The 19,754-nt window shown below is 38.3% G+C and overlaps 1 long non-coding RNA gene across 1 annotated transcript; it reads left to right on the top strand.

The window, feature by feature from the left end:
- Positions 1 to 17,556: 17,556 nt before the first annotated feature.
- Positions 17,557 to 19,179, top strand: LOC142366900 (uncharacterized). Its single transcript, XR_012766903.1, has 3 exons — positions 17,557 to 17,630; positions 17,748 to 17,813; positions 19,055 to 19,179. It is a non-coding gene; the product is annotated as an uncharacterized LOC142366900 (long non-coding RNA).
- Positions 19,180 to 19,754: the final 575 nt, after the last annotated feature.

The raw sequence follows: 19,754 nt of genomic DNA, 5'->3' as shown, positions 1-19,754 counted from the left end.
AGTTCATTTCTTAGGTGAAAAACAAAACTGCTGATATGACTTTGCAGTTAATAGCGGAGAAATAAATAGCCAGCACAAGAGTTTCAACTTCCCACTGAGGTACAGCTAAAGCAGCAGTATTTGAAGTTGAAGTTGGATAGAGACAAGAAAAGAAGGGATATTTCTACTCTTACTCGGGAGAGTGTTGGAGAAATCCACAGAAATTCTGAGAGTTTTGTTAGTGACTTCAGAAACCCAAACATATGCTCTGAAGATCAGAAAATGTTACTGAAACTGTAATAACGGTGACTGGCTTCTTGGGAACAGCGGAAAAAAGTGTTACTGTGTTCAGTTAATGCTCAGTAGCGCACTGACCACTGATTTGTGCAACACAAATGAATGAACAAAACTCTTACATTTTCCATCTAAGATACCAGCCATGTTTTCAATAAATAAACAATGAATTGTTATGTTACCAGCTAATGTAACCTTCATGTAACATTAATTTCAAAGTGAATGTCCCAAAGAGTGAAGAGACCCTATGTGCTGTCTGATTGATGTCTGAAAGATGGCGTCCGTTTATTTGTCTCTGTGATGGACTGGCAAACTGTCCAGTGTGTACCCTGCCTCTTTCCCAGTGGCAGATGGGACAGACCCCAACCCTCTCGCGACCCTGAAATGGATGAAACGGATTTCGAAAACAGATGGATGGATAGATGGACATTTAATAGAGTTAGATTTAAAATAAAATTATTAAGGATCCAGCATTAAATATACCACTAGCATTCGTCCATCTATTGAATTACACCCATAGAAATCATATTTGTGGGAAATACCCAGGTTAAAAATACAAGGCAAAAAGCATTTTCACAATGTAGCTGGTTAGACAAATACAATGCAATCTCTCCATCTTGAGTTCAAATCAGGTTGCATGTGTTATTTATTTATTTATTCTCTCTTAGAAAGACTAAAATTCATCCCAAAATAACATGTTTACGAGAAGAAAAAAAGCCAAAACCAGTCCTGTCACTTTAGATCAGCATGATTAGAACATTGCTTAAGGTAACATCAGGCTGTCTTGAGCAGTGACACCAAAAGGTCAGGATGCACTTAACCTCATGAGATGGGAACTGTCACTTCCCTACCAGAATGAGGAGTAAGACTGAAAGGGGGGCCATAGGAAATCTGCTCAAAGATGGTTACAGGATGGAGTGAGTGACAGCTCTGCAAACAAACAAAGAGAGTACAGAGTACAAGAGGTGCTGTAGTGATGCCAAAGACTAATAAGGTAGCACTCAAACAAATACATCAAGATACTAAGCCTGAGAAAAGGTCCAACAGGCAGATTCCTCTGCCAGTTTGTAAAATCTCCTTGCAATTTGTTTATCATAATGACAGAGACCATCGATTGTGACCAAAGAATACCGGATCTAAGCCTCAGGGTGTAAATTAAATGCTTCGATAACCCATTAAGACCTGAGGCCCCCTCTTCACTTGCATGCAAGTGCACTCATATGTGATATGTAACGTCTTAAGAGGTTAATTAATGTCTGTGATGCATTGCTTGATTGAAATGTTTACAGATCCGTTGTTGTCTTAATGTCACCACAATACATTTATGGAAAAACAGAAGCTTTATTCAAAATGTTTTTATGTGTTGCATAAAATTAAGATGACTTGTAATCATCTGCACAACATATTTCTTACATTAACTGTAAGAAAGGAGAAAATTAACCAGTATAATGTTAGGATAAATTCATATGAAATAAATCAGGGAGACAATCCATGTGTCTCCGCCTAATGGTCATGGTTTTTCAAAAGATAGCTGATTAGAAAATGTGCATTTGGTGCATTTTTATTAGGTGATGTGGAGTGTATAAACGGGGGTGCAGTGTTATCAGAAGGTAGAGTTGTGTAGTAGCGAACAGAAAGCATTACTTTGATGATGAATACACAAAAACAGTCATCTTGGCCATGTACAGTATGAGATAAAAATGGAGAGATATCTGCAGGAAAGAGTGATGACCCCTCCTTCTCGCTCTGTTTCTTTGAGTTTGCTCTCGCTGTATGGGAGAAAGAGGTTGGAGTGGGAGGGGCTGCGGTATGTCAGGAGTAAGTACCACATCAGAATCTACTTCTCCTGATGGCAATTCAAATAGCTGATTCATTCAGTTCTCCACTTCCCATTCCAGAAAGTAGAACTTGTCTTTGTATCGAACATTTACACATTCTTCTCAATACTGGTTATGTCCTCTGGTTGAATTCAGTTTAGTTATTTTTTGTTTTGGCACTTTCCTCTGTTGTCTCTTGTTTTGTCTAAACTTTTAGCGTGTTGATGACAAATATGTTTCAGCCGGGTACATTATGATCATTCTTTCATGTCAGCAGGTAATGGACATGCTTTTTCACTTGAAGAAAGAGATGATTATTCATGCGGTCAGTCATGACTCTGTGCCAGAGCTTATCAGCAAAAGGTATTTCCATCTTACCAAATTTGCATCAACTCCTTTATTTGAAAAAAAGGGAGCAAAATAATAATAAATCATTTTTATAAATTGAGGATTTTTTTTACACATCACTTTTTTCCTGTGTTGATGTCAAAATGCTCTGAGCAAATTGCTAACTGCTACTGAAATCAGTACAATCATGAACAAACCATTAGTTATCTTCAGCTTAGTGAAAAGTAATGTAGAATGTAGTTGGGAAAAAAGCCTATGTTGAGGGCAATTTTACAGCTAGCACATAGAGCTAACTGACTGTATTAAATGTGTATGGTTATAGACTCAAAAACAGCTACCTGTAGACACATACTCTATTAGTTGAATTATTTTACATACCATATCAATCAATATTTTGAATAGCAAACAATGGTAAAGGCTGTAAATGAAAAAAGGCAAATCAAAACAATATGTATCTTAGTCTGTTTTTGGTAGTCCATCTCAAATGTACCTGTGCTAATTCCACATATATTGTCATAAACATGGGCGATTAAATAGACCCCATAATTATCTTGTATTAACTGTTAAATTCAAAATCCTTTGACACTGTTAAAACAAAAGTATTTGTGAACAGGCGATAAAAAGTATTGAATCAGTGATAGTGATACATCAGTACCACTGCAATTGAAGGATTCCTTTGCCATAAAATAGAAATATTCAATAGGATAAAAAACAGACCTATTCAAGAAACTACATTTTATCAGGGAAATCTTGATATTTGAAGATGAAGCTAAGAAAAAATAATAAAACCAAGTGAATTGTGAGACTCTGTAGATGTCTCAAAGATTGCTTTGTCTTCACTCCCCCTATATATGTCTTGGCTGCATATATATGCAGCCAAGACATTTTTCTATAAAAGCTCAGTTTTCATGTTTAATGTATGATGCCAGAACAGCAAGGGAGAATAAAAACATGTGGGAAAAACCTGCAAGCCTGAGTTACATTTGTTGAAACCTCTGTCAGATCGCATGGAGAACCCACTGTAATTCAGAATGTGTAATGAAGCGACAAGGAAAACAGATTACAGAACATCACCTACAGAAGTGCTGATTTTAAAAACATATATCTTTATATGATGGGGTAGAATATTGCAGAAAACATCTCGTGGGCACTGTTTGCTGAAAACACTGGAAACTGCGGATCGGACTGAGGGTTAACCAAGCAGGAAAATAGACTCAAAGGAAACAGTGCAGTACAGCAGGGCAGCCTGGTTGTCAAACAAATGCACTAAAAATACAATCAACAGCTTTAGGGGCAGAATTGAGTTTTGAGTAAACCAGCGTATTACAACTCAAAGCATTCATCTCTCTCTTTTCTTGTTATCTTCCAGCAAGGCAGAGCTCAGTTGTCTCAAATCAGACATGACAATGTTTGGTCGTTTTTTTTGTTTTTATTACACCTGGATGTCAGAAAGCATAATTGTGAATTTATGACACTTTACAAGCTGACAATTTGATTTAAATTGAGTGCTGGATTTAGTTTGCAGCTCTTATGGGTTCCCTCAAACTTATTAGAGCTGATAGCTTTGTAAAACAAGATAATTGTCTTTATCATAGACAATTTGTTCTCCTCTGAGTGGAAGCCAGCTTATATCCAGCCAAATTGAGCAGTAGCAGCAGAGAATGATACAGAACAGAACGCAGCAGACTAACGAATCAGCTGCAGCACTTTCCAGCTCCTGTTTTATATGCGCACACGCACATACATGCACACACACACACACACACACACACACACACACACACACACACACACACATATATATATATATATATATATATATATATATATAGCCTACATATATATAGTAGACAGTTCAGACATTCTTATCCCCTTTCTTTCTGGTTTCAATCTCTTTTGACTCCCAGAACAGCAAAACTTTTATGTGGCAATAAGTTTATTACCTCAAAATGGTAAATATTCAGAAAGAATGCCTCTGGAAAGCTCTTTGTCTCTTGTTTGCGTCTTTCTTCTTTCAGTCTTTGATACAGTTTAGCTTTGTCCTGTGTACTTCACAAGTCACAGTGACATGGTGATGGCAATAAATGTTTTAAAACCAGATGAGAGTAAAAGAGGGATACAATGAAATAACAGAGGAGCCAGATGGGAACAGATGCATTTCTTTGGGAAGAATTTCAAAACTTCGAAGCTGTGTTAGAGTTTTACTGTGTAATTTGAGCCTTGACATCTATGCATTGTCATGCCACAATTAACCTTTGATAGTCTCTTCTTTGGATGAATCTCAGATGCAACGCGGGAAAAGGTCAGGACATTAAAGGTGACTACAAGTGCCTGTAACATTTTGGTCACCAAGGATTTACCAATTAGCAAAAACATGCCAGCTGTGTAAAGCCTTTAATGAAAGAAATGGGCTGTCACTATGGAGTAACAAATTAACCTTTTAAACCTATTTTGTACCTATCATCCTTCTGCTTACTCAGAAAGGACAGATGGGGGTGGGGGTATGCTTAAGAGAAATGTCTGCCATCATAATAACAGAGAAAGACTGTAATATGAAGTTGACCTGCATACATTCTGTACAATATCACGTTTACCCATGAAGACAAGAAGCATGCACATATTTAATGACACAGACACATGCAGAAACATAAGAACATACAAAAATATCTCCCATAACAACTAAGCAATGACGTTAATCACGCTGAGGAGCTCCTGGCAGACACCATCCAAGGTTTGAAGGTGACATGAGAGAGGGGAAGGAGGAAGCTTAGGACAGAAACACACACAATTGCACACAGCCCAAGGGTTGCCTGTTCCAGTCAGTGATCCATCTAGTTTAGAGCAGATGAACCACAGTTGAACCCAAATGGAATGAGGCATGGCAATCATCTTTATTCAGTAAAGAATTCATTGTTCAAATTATTAAAGGCAGATGTTTTTCCAAATCTGTGGATCAAGAATTGAGCTTTGACGCTTATCCATAAATAGCCAACGCTGGTCGACTGGATTACTGTTTATTTAGAGCTCGCAGACCAAATATGACACACACATACGTACGCACACATGCATACACACACACACACACACACACACACACACACACACACACACACACACACACACACACACACACACACACAGCTGACTTAATGTGTTCTTATAATTCATCAGTAGGAGACAAACCTTATATCTGGACGATCAGGAGAATAAAGAGATCCGAAGCAATTTCCCTTTCATGCTGTAAATGTGCAAAACTACACTATTTTCCAATTAGAAGACAATCAAATTTGGAGATCCACAGTATATACGTTTTGATATTCCAGTAAATGAATTTCATCTGTTATGCCTGACTGATGCCATAGCTGCTTCAGTTTCAGTTCAAATGCTCATGCAAATCCACATCTTAGCCTGCAACTACATAACTGAACTGGCATTTCAACCACAGAGATCCTCCTATACTGTGAAGTGACAGCTACAATAAATACTTTATAGCTCCTGTTTCTTCAAGAAGCACAACTGGGGCTGAAAAAATGTCAGATCATCCATTCATCAATCAGTTTTTTGTCACTTATATCAGGTTGTGTTACAGTGTTACAGCTGGCTAAGCAAAGTATTCCTCTTCCCAGCAACATTTCCCTGAGGAATCATGGGGTGTTCCCAGGCCAGATGAAACACGTGATCCTACCTAAGAGTAGACTCATCTGGAAAACCTGCAAAGGAGGCTGCAAAGGAGGCATCCTGGTCAAAATTCACAAACCACCTCAGCTGTCTTCGTCAAAACTACAAAAACAAGGCTCGACACATCTGACAGAAACTATAGCTACTGTATATATACTGGACATGAAACATTTGTCAGCAGGTTCAGTCTTGGACGATGGCTGGCAGTGATTACATTGGAAGCCAACCCATTGTTTTCCAGACTGTGTCAGGTCAGAACTAACCAAATCTCTGTTCCACTACAGAAATGGATTTTAGTTGGTCAGCAATTGCACAGACTAGCATACAATACGTACATATTTCTCAGAGAAGCCCAGTGTTGTGAAGGAAGATCATATAAGAATCTTTAAATGCACATTGTTATGGTTTTTGTATTCATAGTATTTTTTGAAACTGGATCAACGGCTTGCATTTGCTGAAGAGACCTTTACTGCCTTCAACCCATAGGATCCCAATCTGCCCTTTTAGCGGCCTAAATCCACAATTTTTCTTTGTTGTTGGCAACATTTTCTATCATCCATCTGCTCGGCAGTTGGTGCAGTTAACTGTACAGCAGCTTTTTGTAATTTTTTGTTTCCATGTGTTCCTCAAAAAAAAAGATAAGAAATTAAATTAAATAGATTTGGCCCTGCCCACTTCTCTGCCTGCCAGCAGATGACACTGTACTATGCTCTGCTATACAAATGCCAGTTCCAACATTTAGTCATAGTCAACAGTCGGTAGGAATGAGCAATTCTCAAGAAAAGACATTAAATTTATACAAGGTTGTAGGTACATGGAAGTATCAGAATGTTAATGTATTCAATTTCTATTACTTTCAGAAATGTTATAAGTATAACAGCAAGCCAAGCTGCCTGAGAGCCTGAGAGCAGGACAGAGAAAAAAACAAAATGAGACTCTAAAAAGTGAAGATTGCAGAGCTGTGTCCTCTACTATTTTGATGGGAAAAGATTTCTCAAAATGAAATTAATCCAATTCCGTAATATGTAGTTTAGCATCTTTGGGTAAGACGTGAATGCTTTCAGAATCTGATTTTATGCTATCATAGTTAATAAACAGACCATGCCAAGTTTCCCATCTTAGCAACAAGAGTAAAACACCAAGTAGCTTCTCCTCCTGCTTGAGCATTCTTGTCCCCACAGCTACATACCTTCTCATTTAATTGGTTTCTCACAGCATATGCAGATTACCTGCAAAGCCCCAGCCAGTCAGTAGTCACGACTGGTATTCTCTGTGGCACATACTGGCCTTATGACCTTGGCTTTCTCAGACCACAGGGGATGTTTCACATATTAAAGCAGAAATTCCCAGCTATAGAGCTAAAACCAGCACAAAAAACAAACGAAAATCAGCATGAAGACACCAGAAAGGGGACGAGCAGGCAAAAGTTGGGTGTACCGCGAGATGCAGGCACAATGGATCGATTTTTAATTAAAAAAAGGCAAAAACCAGCACAAAAACCATGCTCATCTTGAATGTCTCACTATGATTATAACAACAAACTACAAATACAACATGAAAAAAGTCAAGGACATGCATGCCAGCTTCCGCTCATCCCAGTATTAAGGTAAACATGGTCTTAATTGAAAATGTATTGGCTGTGTTATTTCTTTTTTTGTGGGATATGTAGAAATGCATATTTGCAAAAGGGGACTTAGTATGTTGTCGTAAAAGTGGCTCTTCCCTTGATTTTGCTCTGCCAATGTAGCTCTTATGAAAACAATAGTGAGTATCACTGGCATAGATGGAAAAGTTTTCTCACGATATGGCATGTAATACATAAAATATTTATATGGACATTTTAACAATTTAAAAACTTTTTTACTGGTGGGGAGAGTTAAGGGACTTGACACTGAGAAGATATGAGGTGAAGAGCATTGCTTTTTGCCCCCAAGCTGTGCACACACCTGTGGTGATGTTAAACAGGAATCTATCTGCTGAAGCATCAAACTGATTCTAGTTCATCCTGAAGGGAACACAAATGCCAGCACAGTGTCTTCTGGCACTTAAGGTTGACTCAAGGTTGACATTCTCCATAAACCACTAGGAAAGTTAAGTCTGACTTTGGTAGAAGAAAAGAAAGGTTAGATAATCACCAATAGTAAATAGGATTAATTTTGCACAAAGTGACTGTGAAAAAAAAAAGAATAAATTAAATAAACCATGGCTAATTATATGGAATATCTGTTAGTTCTGTCTGTGTGACAGTGTGATGATCAGGCTGCCGCTAAATGAGTAATACACAGCCAAGCTAAATACAACACTAATAACTGCAGTAAAAATGAAAATACATTTCCAGCTCATCTTTTAAACCTGTGGTAACTTGTAGCTTTCTTAAAAAGTTTCAGAAGTAAAATTCTTCTTCGCAGTTCTGAAAATCTTGCAGTGAAGTAATACTGATATATAACAATCCCTATTACTGGTATAATACTGACTTTCTATCTCTGGAGAGATGTCTGCTGATGAGCTGCGTTTCTGCACATTTTGAAATTAATGGTTAATTATGTGAGTAAGTACCTGGCAGGAATCCTTCTTCACACTTGCCTCGAGCTGAGGCGCAAAACCCTGAAAAAAAAAGTACTGCATTGGTGAATGATTTTCAGCATGATTTAACAAAATCCCCATAAAGAATAAACAACACTCACACAGACAGAAATGAACAATTACTGAATGAGACATTCAAAAAGCTTTTTATTTACAAACAGATGGTGTAAAAAGAATGTTCCCTATCATTCCCCTGTTGATGGCTCTTATTGTTAGTCCTCAAAACAGACAGTACTACGCAACAATATGTCCACATGTCAAAACTAAAAAATTGTATCTTTGTAGGAGGATTCAAACTACATGCCTGGCAATAGAACCTCTCAAGACATGAAGATGCAATTCTTTTTTTCTGTGGTGGTCAAGTACATTTATAGGTCAAGTTGGATGGTATCAGAAGCACAAGCTCAGCCTTTTATCAATGTGGAAAAGCTGGCCTTTATGTCAGCCTCGGTCTCAGTCCGCCTGTATTCCCAGATTAGAGCAGGCAGCTGGCCCGTTTTTTGACCCGAGTAACTCCCCGGCAGAGTGGAGCCGAACAGAGAATGCGGCAGCTAGAGTTAGGAGGAGATAGGATGAAGAAAGATGATTGGACAAAGAGGCAGAAAAGATGATTTGAGAGAGTCAGAGGTGCACAGGAGAGGAGTCAGAGGGACTACTGACTGACAGAGTGGTATTTCGTTTCAGAAGCACACCTTTCAGTAGAAATTTATCTCTAAGAAAAACAAGAAAGGGAACTAAGACTTTCTTAAGAGCCACTATCACACTCCACACATTTCCCCACTCATTCATGGTGTTATTGGAAACTAGAAGAGTTTCATAAACAACAACAAGCAAATAAAAAGTGAAGTTGCTCAATCCAAATGAAAAAAATATTAAAAGAGATATCAGAACCACAAAAGATTCTGACAAAGATGGTCTGTTATTTGCCCTGCTTTGTTTCTGTGGTGTGTGTATGTGGTTGTCTTTCTTGAAAGACCAGTGTACCTTGATAAATGTTTTTTGGTGCGGATCCTTGCATATGTGTGTATAGCCTCGGTACATCAATGAGTGGGAGGCATACAAAAAGCTGTCAAGTGGAAAAAGAAATTCCTCAAGAGTGGATTGGAGTGCCTTTCAATTTCATTAGATTATATTTAGGTTTTAAGACTAATATTTGCATATATTTGCATAAAACACTCCTTTAAATTGCTGCATTTGTTGGTTCAATTATTTTATCCTCATTATTCTGTGATGTTTATTTCTGAGAAAGCCATTAAAGTCCTTGTATGTGTACACCTAGTTGACTAGTAAAGCTCGTTGTGGTTACATCTTTGCCTACATGCCTGTTGGAGACAGATTTGGTGTTCATTCAAATTAATTATTAATTGACTTTTTGAACTTGCAGTGTTCAACAGCCAGCAAAACTGGCAAATAAGAAGTGGAATAACCCATCGACCCACCACTGGCAAAAGATTTTACGCCAGCAGTGGGACTGCTGCTTGGCTGTGATACAATCTAATGGATGCTTCACTCCGGGGCAGCATTCAATTACTCCGCCCCTTGTTGTTGCAGCAGACTTGATTGCCACTGGCCTCTGCACCCTCTGCAGAAGAAACCAGGGCTAGTATGCCCCACAGGAAGAGGCCCTGGCAGAGTGATGCTCTTCTGGACTTGCTTATAGTGCAGGCAGAGAGAGATGTGGAGAAGGCAAGGGCAGCCTCAGCTTGAGCAGAATAGCTTGTATCTATATAGCACCAGTGGATTGTGTATATTCACATCAAAGCAAACATAATTACAAAACACTTTATTTCAGAACTATGTACAATGACGTACAGTCATGTGGGTAAGGTCAATAGAAAAAGAATAGTGCAGTGGATTAACATCTTTCCACCATTTTGAATACAACCCAGGTTATACTCTGCATTTCCTGCATCATTTTCGCAGTCATCTGGGCCTGCTTTCCTCTGCTTCTCAAGGATATTACATGTCATCATAGAAATGATATGAAGGATGATCAATTTTGGAAGCCCTAAAGAAGAAGGAGTGGCACGCGTTTTGAAGTTCCAAAAGGTTCTACAGATAACCACCTTTTTATAAAGGCTGGCCTCAATAAGGTTGTTTTAGGTCAATTTGTTTTTGAAACATGTCTGTCAGTTAATATGAATTAGGATAGACAAATTTGAGATAACGCAGTATATTTCAGCATGGCTCAATAGCATTGAGCCATCATTAACGAGTCGTTCTCAACAACCTCTGAGAAAAATGTATTTTCGATTGCAACCAAGTCCCTACAAGAAACTCTTAAATGCTCACTTTGACATTTACAAAAACTCGGTAACATCTGTTCTAGCAGAAAGTATATCACTATGTTTCACACCACATGTGGTATGATATTTAATCCATTCCCTGCCTAATGTGTTATTTCATGTCACTTTTTCTTGACAACCATCTGGTAACCCCCTGAAATCATTTCAAGACCCCTGGGGATTCTGACTCCTGTATTGCATCCACTTCTCTAAAACATTTAATTAAGACTTGATGTAACTTTGCATAATCTGTTAAAGAACACAAATAGGGACAGAGGTAATCTAGGTTTAATCCATTATGATGATTTCTGTCTGTTTTTTGAATGTCTGACTCTTTCATTAATTTCCTAACAGAAACAAAAAAGACAGGAAGGCTCCTGTCTTTTTTTTTTACAATAATAAAGGAACGAGAAGGAAAGAAAGCATGCTCCGATCAGCATATATTGCTGATTCAATTATACTGTTGAGATTCCTCCAATGGTGCTTAAGGGCAGGCAGATTTGACAGAAAAGAATGAAGTCCGCTCCACTTTAACTCTTAAGCAACCCAACCTATCTCAGTCATTACAAGCAAAAAAAAAAAAAAAAAAAGAGCAGTGTCCAAAAAAACAGCTGTGGCTGCAAAAAAAGGTCCTTTGCAACAGAAAGAGCCAGTGAGAAGCAGCAGAAGCAGCAGCGGTGACAGCAGCTGCTGTGGTTTTATTGTTTCTTGACTCTCTAACAATCTCAGTGATCAGTGTGATCAATAGGTGGAATCTACTATGATGAAGCAGGTGTTGGACATCAAGCTGTTTGGTTCAAGCTTTAAGTCAATAATTTGACAGATATGAGAAGAGTATTGATTCTCTCCTCCAGCTCTCAGCAAAGAAAACATTTTAGAGTATATTCTAAAAGATAGAGCTATTTCTTTTAAATAATGGTGCCATTTTAGAACTGACAATATTGTCTCTGTTGTGATGGCAGTGTGTTTCAAATTTGTTTACATTTTCTCTTATATCACATTACTATTTCAAATCTATTTATTATGTAGCATGCAAATTATGCAGTCACTGACATTTTTCTTTTTCATTTTTTCAGGCTGATTAGATTTAACAGAGTCCTGCTTTTCTTCATTGCTTTAATCTCTGACATATTTCTCAGCAAAGTATGATTCAGTGAGAAATTCTGCTTAGTCACTGAAATGCTGAAAGCATTTTGTGGTCAGAAAACCTTTTTATAAAGTGTTGCTTTTTTTGGAGGGGAGGGATTCTTACGGTACATTTTCTTATGGTACTTTTAAACTTTTTTTTAATTGTATAAAATGACTGCCATCTAAGTTTTCACACGGACTTAATTGTTTGAATTTAGCTTGTTTTGAGCCACTCAAAATGAAGAAATATGTTGCCTTCATTGAAATGTTTGCTACACAGTTATAACTCTTAGATGCATGAATACTGATCTGGTAATGTTTAAATAAATAGATGAATAGTTTAGTAAAGACATTTCTGACTCAAGGAAAAAGGTGACTACGGTGATTAGAGTCTTGAAAACAAGGTCTAACAAGTCCGCCATCGATAGTCAACATGAGTGTTTCAGATCTCAATGGTTATTAAAAAAAACTCTTAATGAAGTTGTGCAGTAGACATAAACCACAACGATGTGCTGGTTGGAAAACATGCTCCATTGTCAAAAGAACAGGGGATGCAACACAATGGAAGATAAGCTCTTGTCAAATATTTTTCCCAACAGGATGCAGCCATCAGATTGAAAATGAGCATTTTTAAAAAAAAATCTAATTCTCTAGTTTCACCAATTTGGCATGTTACCTTTCTTCTATCCTCAACTGATAAACGGGTTTAAATGTTTTGCAAATAATAGCTCAAGTTTTTATCAGCTTTTAACTTAATGTCCCAACTTCTGCAAAAGGAAAATTATGCATAATCCACCTGTGAAATGACCACTGGCTAGAGCGGGTAAGATGGTCGCTACTCATATATACATGATTTGTTTTCTATTCTTTATTATTTTATGAACTTATTTTTTTTTTGGTTTTGATGTAAAGTTCTGCAAACTTTTCAGGTTCACATACAAAAGGCATCTTAAAGTATTAACTCTTTGCAGACAGCAGAAATCAAACACAAAAGATAGAGCTGAGGGAGGAGAGCTCTGTGGACGCCCTCCGACACCCGTGGGATGGGAGAGGAGGTTGACACAGCATCAACTGTCCACTGCAGAGAAAAAGATGAGATCTGAGGTGGATTTTAGATGGTAGAAAGTAGTCGCAAGTGAAAAGATGATAAGGTCACCTTGGAGAAACTTAGTTGACTCCCAGAGGAGGATGTTCTTGTAGCAGTGGGTACACAATGTCTTCCCAAACCAATCAAATAAGCCATCTGCTGGGGCAAGGTGAGGTCAGATGGATGTTATTCCTATGCACTATGAGAGCATTTAATCATGCTACACATAAACATGTCATCGCCCAGTAGTGTATGTCATGCATATCTACCTCACATTAGTACAGCAGAGAACTTAGCCTTTTACCGCTGCCCCTGTGGACCTCCAACATATTATATTGTTTTACCAAATAATAGGAAGAAACAACAGGAGTTAGCCTCAGTTTATCATCCATGCAACAGTTTGGCTTTAGGTCTGCTGGCATTATGAAAAGGATATACAAATTTTAAGACTTTTGCAGAACTGATTTAAGGATTTAGAATGTTGGAAAAAAATATTGCATTGTTTTGGGGATAAGCGCAAATATTAAACTTGTTTTCTTAGAAAAGCAGTCCTAAAGGTAAACTAAAAGTAAGTTTTCACTGTTGCCAGGTTGTAAAGACAAGCAACTTAACAGGTAATTGATAACATCACTGATCAATCACTGAGCAAAAATGCCCCAGCCCCTTTTTCTAATAATTCTGTTTTCTAGAGGACATGAGAAGCCTAAGGCTGCTAATATGCCTCTAAAGAACACTTTGTGAATTCAAAACAACATTAGAGAACCTAAATGATCATGTTACTTCAATTAACTGTTGACCTGTTTATAGTAAATACTGCCTCATGCTAGTCTCAGCAAAGAGATTACGTCAACTAACAACCATGATTTCTGTCTTTTGCTCCTTAAGTTATTACACTGAAGAATATGCAATATAATTTTTTTTAAAAGTGACTGCTCCAACATTAAGAGAGAAAGATGTAACAAACAACAGCAATCCTGATGGTGAATAATCATTCCACTTCAATGGCGTACCGCGTCTTTTCAACCACTCAAAAAAACATACGTAAGACAGCAGGGAATCCTGAAAAACAAAGTACCTCCGACAACTGATAGTGTAACTGCACTCACTGCTCTGCTAACAAATGAGGAGGAAACCTTTTGCCGAAAAGACCGATTTTCCAAGTCTGGCATCAGACTCGTGTTCATGGTTGAGAACAATTCCAGCTGTGTTTCTAATACTACTGAATCTGCTCTAGGAACTACCTGGTGCCTGACCGCCCTGGCCTGTTTGATGGCCACGTCTGGCCCGTGTTCTTTTGTATTCGAAACAAAAGAACATTCAGCTATATTTAACATCCTAGAGATGTTTCACCTCACCAAAATCGAATAGTAGCAATTCTGCCTGGATCAGCGGATGAGCTCTCTGTACAATAGACAAGCCACTTTATCAATTTTATTTTGTTACTTCTCCAGTACAAACAGAAATTATAGCAATATCCTGTGTCGTGATTCCTAATACTATTTGTAAAATGGCTGTGATAGGCTGCTAATTCCTGTGTTTACCTTTAGTTACCTACATGAGACTGGAAGTGGCAAAGCAAGCCTCTTACGCTGATGCAAGATAATAGCCCACTGGGATTAGACAGCAGTGATGATTGAATGTAGCCCTCTTGCTCAATGTTGGACAATTTCTTTAGTGTTTCTTTCAGTGTCTCTGTGTTTCTTTCAGATTGTTCATTTTTACCCAGAATAATAGAAACATAAGACCCAGGTTTGATGATCAAATGATCACCAAAGTGATTCAAATTCATAATACTGAAAAATAAATTATATATATTGAGATATAGATATAGATATAAATATAGAATTATGCTGTCAACCCATCTGCTGTGAAAACCACAGCTCCTTTTCTGGATGAAAGTAGGTAAACAGGCATATGAATGTCAGCTCATGTGTGACTAGTAGTGATGCAATCAATATGCATTTAAGTGTTATCACTACTGATCGTGCACCTGCCGCACTACACAGTGATTACAGTCTACCGGGCTATTCCAACCTTCAGGTTCTCTTTTGTTCTTCCATTCTAACAAGCTGTTCATCTCTTCCTCCCTTCGCCCCTTTCACGGTCTCTCTCCTGGAAAAATAAACAAGCTCTCGTTGAGCTGCCCCACTCATTAGCCCCCCTGGCTGCACAGCTTTCATATAAAACAAGCCTGTGTTATGGCAACTCTCGCTTCACTGACTATGCTACACACCATCAATGTAAAATGGGTTCAGAGCCTGTAGAAAATGTTAAAAAAAGTTAAACAAGGCAGGCCCCTGGAAAGAGCAGTCTTATGATCAGTAAAAGGTTAAAAAAAAAAGACAAAAACATTCATATCAATATTCTTTTGGGAAGATTGTTGTTACAAAATATTTGGGTTTTTGAAGGAGAGTAGAAAAGCAAATATCCCCTCGTGTCAAAGTTATTCTTCATTTCAACAGCTGTCTGTGGGAAAAAAAAGAAAATAATGCCGACCCTTTTTCCTCCTGTGTTGCCGCATTCAGCACTGTTGCCAAGACAGGAAATGAAGGGAGCCGTATCATACTGTAATAACACTGAGTTGAGATGAAGCTCAGATCATGGATACAGGGAGGGATGAAAACACAGTGATCCAGAGAACAGAACACTCTCACAACTTGATCAATACACACCAGTGTCCCACATTAACAACCGGAATAGAAAACAATCCTACTATGTTTGTGGCCCACACACGCAGTCATTGCTCGTGCCAGTCTGCACTTTCTTCTCAAATCAGTCATGATGAAAATTGTGTACTCACTGTGGGCGTGATATAGATATGAATCAGGAATTCTCCCTCTGGATTTAATAAGAGTGTATGAATGAATAGAAAAATAAAAGGGTTAATCGCAGAAGACACACAAAAAATGAAATGTTCTGATTGTAAGATTATTTGACCTCCTTATGCACATTGCATTTAGGTAACTCAAACACATCAACAATGACTGTAAAACAGAGTAAAAAACAATGCAACACTGCCACCCCGTGGACACTGCCACCTATTAACAACAATTAGGTGAGGGTAACAGCATAAAACCCACACTAAAGTAAAACCAGCCAAAGACAGACACTCAGTGTAACCAAAAGCAATTAACCAAATCCCTCTGTAGTGTGTTTACCCAAGACAGGCCAAATAAAGGGAACATGGAATATAGATTCTGCTTGAATAAATCAAATGTGATTTCTTGAATAACGCTATAGGGAAGCAGAATAACAGGTTGGTTATGAAAAGTGAAGATACTGGGGATCCATAAATAAGTAGCAGTAAACAATATAAAGCTTCTACTTAAAATTCTTATCTAAAAAAATAGTCTGGGGTATGAAACGTGAATGTGGATAGTGAAAGTTTCATGGTTCCTGTTTACTTAAATTCTTTTAGCCACTTGTGAGGAACAACACAGACAAAACAAAGCTTCAAAGAAGTCAAATTAAAATCACAAAATACAATAACAAAACAGAAAACTTAACTGTATTAGACGAAACACTGCATTTAACAAAACAGAGAATGTAACATTTCACAACACAAAATAACATTGTAGAAAACATGACATTTCTAAAACGCATTTGTTTTTTATTTTGTTGTTGTTTTGTGTAAAATGTGTTATCGTCCTCTTTTTGGTGTTGCTTTTTATGATCTCAACATTAGGCAATTTAATGTTCCTGACATTGGAGTGGCTGCAGGCACAGCGGGAACCAGAAACTTTAATTATTACTTTTAGATAATAATGTTTAGAGCAATCTGAAAATCTACTATTTCTAAAGTTATTTTGGCCAATGAAAATTCTTACCATAGCTTTTGTCTGACAGCACCCACACATGTCGAAGTAAACTTAATGTCGTCTGACATATCTTTTTTTATTTCCTTTTGCCTCATTTAGTTTGCATCTATTACCTAAATTGAATAAGAAGATAATATCTCACATGAGTGAGTATCCAGCAGAGCATTCTGAGGCCCGCTGACAGAGCATGACTATCACACAAATACCGCTCACCCCTCCTTTCCTCAAACAACACTGCCCTCTTGTGGCAGCATCCACGTTTTACAACAGCAGAGGTTTTGTGACTATGGCTGGAAGGTGCCCCAAAGTACAGCCACCGCGGCGGGTTAAGTTGGACGTTGACAGCGGAGCCTGGCCGAGTTTTCTCTTGTTATGAAACATGCCTTTTTAACAAAGCGAGACTTGTGGCGAGCTGCCACCACAGAAACAACAAGAGACACCCTCATACGCCTCAGACTCAGTCACATGGTGTACGGAGAGACAGGCGCAAAAGCCTCATCACGATCAGACGTGTTGAGCCAGGCATCTGTTTGTTGGTGTGTGACCACAGTTCCACCTGCTGACACGGGGAGATTCTCCTCCCAGTATGCCTCACAAGAGCAAAAAAGAAAAGGTAACATGTATGTGTGCTGATGTATAAGTTCCCAGATTTGGTCTGTATAATTCAATTCTTGTGTTTGATTCTACTTTCTTTTTTCTTTTTCTTTTTTTTAAATACTTACTATTTTAGGAATCCTCCAAATCTGGAAGATCTAAAAAGTCTGAAAGTAAAAATGGACCTACAGAAGAACAAGATGTAAGTGGTTTTTTTTGTTTGTTTGTTTTTTAACTTTTCAATGTCTAAAGGGGACATCCACTGACTACTTTTTGTAAATTAAACTTTTTTTGTAATAAGTTCATAATGCTCAGAAAACTAACAGTAGTCAGGATTCAACAGGGGAAAGCAGTACGTAACAGAATGTAACACCTGTAATGTAACCTGAGTACTGATAGTTTGTTTTTAAAGGAGTACTTCAATAGTTTTTCTTTGTATTGCTGTTATTTTTGCATACGTTCTTTGAATGAGCAAACAACACCAACAGCTAGAGGACAAGTTTTCATGACCATCCTTTGGTCTTCAAAGAACAATTTCCCTGTCATGTTAAAAAAAAAAATTGTCCTCTCTACCTCTCTCACACACATCAAATTCTTTGTGAGCATGCCCCGTCGAATAATGCTACCTTAACTTCAGCTGCTGTATTTGCACATGCTTTCGATCACCAGTCGTTCTGTTTTTAACTTTAAGCACTTTTTTTGTTCTGCTGAAAAGCAGGCAAGTTTCTCATGTGACATGATCTTATGACTTTATTTTCTATGAAAATTCTTGCACTCAGTTCCTACTTTCAGCCCATTGTGCCCTGTTTTGCCTCTGAGAATAAAACTAGGTATTGTAGCAGCTATTTTGGCTACGTTATTTCTGGAATATTTATAGACTGTATATAAAAGACGGATGTAGCCAGGGAAGTACCTTAAAGCGCAAAAACCTCTATCTGCCACTGTTGCCTGACTTCAAAATATCTTATGACTTAAAGAGTCAACTTCTCTATTGAAATACTGAGTCAGTAAAGTTTCCCACCTGTTATACCTTTGACGTTAGCATAGGGGCTATGTGTCCTATGCATCAGTTGTTGAGAGTATCACAAGCAGATGGAATGAGAACGGATTGATTGACCACTGAACTTGCTGTTTGACAACTCTATCAGCTCCATCTGTTTTAATTTATCCTGCCCACTGAGGTCCATCACAAACGACAATGTCGACAGATGCAGCACAGTACACCACTGGCTGTGATCAGGTTGCCTGACACAGAATCACCTGATCTGATTCGGAAAGGAACATGACCCTTAACCACAACACCTTCACCCTGCTCTTCTTCTGAGCTGCGCAGTGCCTCTCCATTGGAGTTATTCCTGTTCCATTTCCTTTAATGCAGGAACTAATTTACCCTACCATGATCCAGTAACAATATCCCTTCCTTTCCCATTCTTGGTTCTGCAGGGCTCCAGTAAGAAAGTGCCTCCTGCTACTCAGCTGATGAGGGTGAAGCAGCCAGGGTCCCACTCGGCCACGAAGAGGGAGAAGAGGTTCAGCACTTCTTCTTTCCCCCTCAGTGCTAACAGAGAACTGCAGAAACTATCTGCACTGGCAGGTATTTGCCTTCGAACGTACAGCATGAATAAGAAGCTAATACTCTTTCTGAAGTTGCTGCTCAGCTCTCAGACCTTATGCAAAAGTCTTTTTCATAGTCCATGGCTGTATCAGTCATCTACAGAGATAAGCTACTTTTATTTTATTATGTACAGGATTACCTCTAACCTAAGATTGCATGTTTGGCTTATATGAATGAAATAAAGGAAATCATATTAACAATTCAAAGCTTCAGCGGATCCTCATATCCACCTTTTTAACCTTGAGATCTTTGCTCGCTACATTATTTATAGCTACGCACACTGCCCATCAGTTTGAGCTCTAATGCAAATGATGTGCAATGAGCTGCATCTCCAGCCTTACCTGGGAGAAACAGATAATACCCCCAGACATCTCAGTCATAAACGATTTCTCTGACTCAGACTGAATTGACAAGAGACCAGAAGGCAGTAGCGGAATCTGGGCCATCCAATAATAACTCATAACCCCAAATCAAACATAAGTCGTAAACTCATCTCGGAGCATCAGGCTTCACTCATAAACAATCTTG

Source organism: Odontesthes bonariensis, chromosome 17 (assembly GCF_027942865.1).
Source record: "Odontesthes bonariensis isolate fOdoBon6 chromosome 17, fOdoBon6.hap1, whole genome shotgun sequence".
In the NCBI taxonomy this organism is placed as follows: domain Eukaryota; kingdom Metazoa; phylum Chordata; class Actinopteri; order Atheriniformes; family Atherinopsidae; genus Odontesthes; species Odontesthes bonariensis.
The sequence above is the reverse complement of the archived record's forward strand: the minus strand, read 5'-3'. Positions and strand labels throughout refer to the sequence as shown.